Raw genomic sequence first — 6323 nt, 5'->3', positions numbered from 1 at the left:
CCTTTTCTAGACTCTCTAGTTCCAGGTCTCCTAGAGTTTCCTTCTTTTCATATAAGATATGGTTCAGTAGCTCCTTCCCTTTGGCTCCTCATGACAGTGACCTTTTTTCTAGACTGAGTGACCACCAAATACAGCAGCAATAAAATGTCAATCTAATGTGGAAATTTAATGCAAAAATCTATACATAAAACCTTTTGAGGGCATCGCAGTTGATGTTGGTGTTATTTACATAACACTCTAAAATTCACCAACAAAGAAGTTAGCCTTCCTCCCACATTTCCTTTAACCCAAGGGGCATTCAGATGCGAAGCTCTTACATCACCATCTGCAAAGGCTGACCTTTGATTAGTTTCTTCTTTCCCTTGAATTTTTTTGAGAAAAACCTTATTTGCCTCATCCAGTCTCTGTGGGTCTTTTCAAAAGTCAAAGTTCAGGTAGACAAGGTTCTGTTTTGTGGCTCCTAATGCTGGTATTTCCATCATTTCCTGCCTAAAGGAAAATTATCTTCATTACTAAACTCAGGACAGGGAAACAGAAGCCCTTAAAAAGATTTTCCACCACAATCTCATTCATTACCCCATCTTCTGTTGTTAATACACCTAAATAGCCAGCCCTAAATTGTAATTTTCCGAGATAAATGGATTTCTTTTTAAAATATTTTCTCTTTTTTCTTTGTTTATATATTGAATCCATTGGGGGTGACATTAGTTTAAAACTTATATAGGTTTCAGGGGTACCATTCTATAATACATCATCTGTATATTGAATTGTGTGTTCACCACCCTAAGTCCAGTCTCCTTCATCTCTATTATCCCCTATTACCCTCGTCTACCTCTCCCATCCCCCTTTCCCTCTGGTAATCACCATACAGTTGCCTGTGTCTATGAGGTTTGTTTTGTTTCTTTTTTTTTAACTTAATCCTTTTACCTTTTTCACCAGCCCCGCAACCGCACTCCTGACAGCTGTCAGTTTGTTCTCTCTATGTAAGCACCTGTTTCTACTTTGTTTGTTAGTTTCTTTTGTTCATTAGATTCCACATATCAGTGAAATCATATGGTACTTGTCTTTCTCTGATCGGCTTATTTCACTTCTTTTTTATGTAGCATTCCATTGTGTAAATGTACCTCAGCATTTTTTATCCACTCATCTACCAATACTCACTTGGGCTGCTTCCAAATCTTGCCTATTGTAAATAATGCTGTAACGAACGTAGAGGTGCATATGTTCTTTCAAATTAGTGTTTTGGGTTTCTTCAGATATATTCCCAGAAGTGGAACTGCTGGGTCATAGGCAGTTGCATTTTTAATTTTTTGAGTAAACTCCGAACTGCTTTTAATAATGGGTATACCAGTCTGCATTCCCACCAACAGCATATCAGTGTGCTCTTTCCTCCACATCCTTGCCAACACTTGTTGTTTGTTGATTTATTGATGATAACCATTCTGATAGATGTGAGGTGATATCTTATTGTAGTTTTCATTTGCTTTCTCTGATGATTAGTGATGTTGAGCATCTTTTCATATGTCTGTTGACCATCTGTATGTCCTCCTTAGAGAAGTATCTATTCAGATCCTTTGCACATTTTTTAATTGGATTATTTGTTTTTTTGTTGCTGAGTTGTATAAGTTCTTTATAAATTTTGGATATTAACCTTATCAAATGTATCTTTGGTAAATATGTTCTCCCATTCAGTGAGTTGTCTTTTCATTTTGTCAATAGTTTCCTTTGCTAAGCAAAAGCTTTTTAGTTCGATGTAGTGCCATTTGTTTATTTTGTTTGTTTGTTTGTTTGTTTGTTTCCCTTGCCCAGGGAAATATATCAGAAAAATACTACAATGAGAAATGTTTTTGTAGTATAGTTTGATCATTGAAATGAGAAATGTTCTTGTAGTATTGTTTGATATCAGTTAGTGTTATTCCTCCAACTTTGTTTTTCTTTCTCAAGATTGCTGCGGTTATTTGGGGTCTTTTGTGATTGCATATACATTTTTGGAATATTTGTTTTATTTCTGTGAAATACGCTATTGGTATCTCAGCAGGAATTGCACTGAATCTATAGAATGCTTTGGGTAGCATAAACATTTTAATGATGTTAATTCTCCCTATCCATGAACATGCTATATGCTTCTACTTCTTTGGATCTTCTTTGTAGGGACTTCAGGGCCACCATTTACCCAGAATCCAATTGGAATGGTGCTCCCTGGAGTTATTCAAGAAGTGAATGGCCCTGAAAATGGAGAGTGAAAATAGTCTGGGTTAGATACAGAAAGCACCTGAATTTTATTCTATTCTGGTACTTCATAGTTGTGTTACCTTGAACAACTTACTTAATCGCTCTGAGCTCAAGTCTTCTGACCTGTGAGATGGGCATTATTTCTACTTCACAAAGTTGTGATGTGGATTAAATAAAATAATATGTGTAAAGCTTCTAACACAATGTATAGCACACAGTAGTTAATTCTCATCCATGCTCCAACACATGTTTAATTTTTTTATCTTATATGAACTTTGTATATGCCTGTGTTGAACATTTTTAGAATAATTGAATGACTCCTTTCACTCCCTTTATCTAGAATAGGTGCTATTCTTGCTCTCCTTCCAGCACACCTAAGAGACTCACCTGTCCATTCTCATTAGTATACTCTAGTGAGTAGCACAGTGCACCATAGTAGAATTCTCAACAGAGGGCCATGTTCTTCAGGAGGCTGATGCATGATCATCAGGGATACAATCTGAAAGCCCTGTTTAATGTCCCAGAGCAGTAGTTGCCTCTGGTTGAGAATCACTGATGAACATATTCTCCCCACCGTCCCTCCTTTCCTTAAGGATATTGAGCAAATTCACCCTCTCCATGACACCTTCCAAAATGAACACTTTTTAGCTTATTGCTACAAGTAAATAATGTTTACTCTGAAAGTGACTATGTTTCCCTTTCTGCTTTGATAAGGAGAAGCAAAAATTCCACATTTGAAGTCTCAAATGTCACTCATTCATTTTTGGCATAGAGGAAAGCAATTGACTTTGCATATTAATCTTGTATTCTGTTACCTTCCTATAATAAGTTGCTTATAGTCCCAGGGGCTTTTTTTGTTTGTTTTTCTTTCTTTGAATTTTCTACATAAATGGTCATGGCATTTGTGAACAAAGACAGTTTTATGTCTTCCTTCCCAATCTGTGTAGCTTCATTTTCTTTTCTTGCCTTATTGCATTATCAGAAACTTTTAGTGTGATGTTAAAAAGGAGTGGAGAGAGGGGACATCCTTGCTTTTTGTACCTGATTTTAGTGGGAAAGCTTCAAGATCCCACCATGAAATAAGATGTTCTCTGGAAGGGTTGTATAGATATTCTTTATCAAGTTGAGCAAGTTTCCTCTATTTCTACTTTGCTGAGCTTCTTATCATAAATGGGTGTTGCAATATCATTATTATTTATTTTAGCTATAAATTTTCCATAATAGTTCACCATGATCTGAATTTGCATTTGCCTAGTGATTAATTGTTGTTGAGTTGTTGTTGAACATTTTTCATTTTCTCCTGTGCTCTCTGTATATTCTCTATGGTGAAATGTATCTTCGTGTTCTATGCCTGTTTTCTACTTGGATTGTTTTTACTGGTGAGTGGGTGAAATTCTTTACACATTTTAAATACAAATCTTTTGTCAAGTATGTGATTTGCAAATATTTTCTTCTATGCTGTAGCTTTTCTTTGTATTCTCTTAAGAGTTTTCACAAGGAAAAAAAATTGAATGTGAAGAGATACATCCATAGGTCGCCTCTCACATGCCCCTAACTGGGGACCTGGCCTGCAACCCAGGCAGGTGCCCTGACTGGGAATCGAACTGGCAACATTTTAGTTTACAGGTTGGCACTCAATCCACTGAAGCACACTAGCCAGGGCAAATTTTTTAAATTTTACTGTCAGTTTGTAGATTTTTTTCTTTTATGGGTCAATTTTTTGTTTTTATGTCTAGAACTCATTATCAAGCTCTAGGTCCCTGAAATTTTCTCTTGTGCTTTCTCCTTAATGTTTTATAGTATTGCATTTTACATTTAAATCTGTGATCCACTTGGAATTAACTTTTGTGTAAGGTGCGAGGTTCGTTTTCTTCCCTTTTGTGTCTAATTGCTCCAGCACCATTTGTTGAAATGACTATTTTTTTCTGTATGAATTTTTTGTACCTTTGTAAAAATTAATTGGCCAGAACATGGTCTTTTAACAGTTTTATCTGGTTAGATCCAGTTGTGGTGATTCAGCATTTAGTTTTCATATCTCCTAGGCAAATGCTGTTGTAACTGAAAATTTCTTTTGACAGTTACGGCCTCAGGTTTATTTACACAAATAACACAGGAGGATACCAGCCCTATGAAGTGCAGGTGTCACACCAGTTCTTTTGTCTTCAAATCAGCACACAGAGACTTCTGGAGTCTTTGTGGGGGCCTGAACAGCTTTGGGACAGTGAACCAGAGCTGCAGCTAGAGCCACAGCCCAGGCCTTGGTTTGAGAATTGACCTTGGACTTTGGACAGCAGACCCTGAAACCCTTAGTGATGTAAGCACAAACACATTTCTCAAGCTGGAGGTGAGCAATGTAGGCAAGTGGATTGAGCTTGTGGCTGCCATCCTTTGGGATCTTGGACTTGATCTCCTTGGACTTTGTGAGGGCCTTCATAGCCTTGCCATGTGCACTCATGGCTTTGGCTTTGTTGGCCTACATCTTCTTCAAGCCTTATTGTGCCTCTTGGAAAAGTGCATATTCTTCAGGAGCTTGGTGTCTACCCCTTAAGAGATTTATATCTTTGTAATTAGTGTTTCTTGGGACCATGTATGTGCCATTTTTGGGACTGGTTATGCGTGGTCTGATTCTTGGACTTGACCATGTCTACCTTTTCAATACCACAGCCAGAGGAGAAATATATAATCAGATATATATTTCCTGGCTTCTCAAGTAACTCTGTTTGCCTTTAGCTAGTACATATGAGGTCTGTCTAGAAGGTATCCAGCCATGTAATACAAAAAAACAGAGACATTTATTGAAGAAGATATAAGATACAAACAACATTGTTCATAGGACAATGACACCTCAGTCCCTTTAAAGTAGGCACCTTGGGATCTCACACAGTTCTCCCAATCACCATCAGCTGCCCCATCATATTTTCCTGAATCTCATTGACAGTCTGAAATTTTTCCCCTTTCAAAGGTGATTTTAGTTTTGGGAAAAGCCGGAAGCTGCATGGTACCAAGTCTGGACTGTAGGGGGACTGAATCACCTGGGTGATTTAATGTTGCACCAAAAAAAACTCTGTACAAGATGTGATTCAAGAGTGGGTGCATTGGTGTGATGAAGCTGCCAATCACTAGTTGCCCGTAGCTGTGGCCTTCTGAATCATTTGAATAGTTTCTGCGGAGGGATGTCCAAGCTTAACGCAAAATGTGATGCAAATTCATTGCTCTACTTGCTCAGTAATTTTTAATGTGATGGCCACACAGTACACATGCTCACTCAATGGCATCTACCGCCCCCATTGACTAGTACAGCGAAGTCATGCATGTGCATTCCAGTCCACTGTCCTCGGCTGCCAGGTTACATCAATGTCATGCAAACTTCTGTTATATTAACAATGGCTGGACTATTTTTGGACAGACCTTGTATGTATGACTAATTAGTAAAATATAATTGGATCTTTCTATGATATAACATATTCTGAAGTTCTGAGTCCTCATAGACACAAACTTTTAAAATTATGGACCACGTGTTTTAATTCCTTGGTTTATCTCTGTGCAGTATATAATCCATGAATATGAACCATTTGCTATGGATACATACCCAAATGCTCTCTTTGCTACAGTTTCATTTATGTCATCCTAGCAAATAAAAGAATGATATATATCAAGATGACAAAACCCTTATTAACACCTCAATATTTTAAAATTAGTCTAAAAACAATCAGCCCTTTGGACTTTCCATGGCCCTCCCTACACCTAGCAGTACACTTGTAATGATGCACTGGGGAGCTCTAAGCTCCAGCAGTTTAGGGAAACAGAATTGAAAGCTCCTATTTACTGTTTTGAGTTCTGACTCTTAATTTTATGCAGAACTGTTCCTGTTTTGTTGTAGTACCTGAGGCTATAGAGGAGGCCTATGCTAATTTGCATGGCTATAAAATGCAGGTTTAACCTCTCTGTGAGAAATTCCACAAATCAGAAGGATTTGTGTCATCATGCTATTTTAGTTCTCTACAAACATCAGAGTGGCAGACAAATTTTTGCAGTATCAGGAATTAACTGTTTTCTGATGAAGAAAAATTAGTTTTCAGTCATTAGATTTT

This window comes from Phyllostomus discolor, chromosome 1 (assembly GCF_004126475.2).
Source record: "Phyllostomus discolor isolate MPI-MPIP mPhyDis1 chromosome 1, mPhyDis1.pri.v3, whole genome shotgun sequence".
Taxonomy (NCBI): domain Eukaryota; kingdom Metazoa; phylum Chordata; class Mammalia; order Chiroptera; family Phyllostomidae; genus Phyllostomus; species Phyllostomus discolor.
This window is presented reverse-complemented; position numbering follows the sequence as displayed.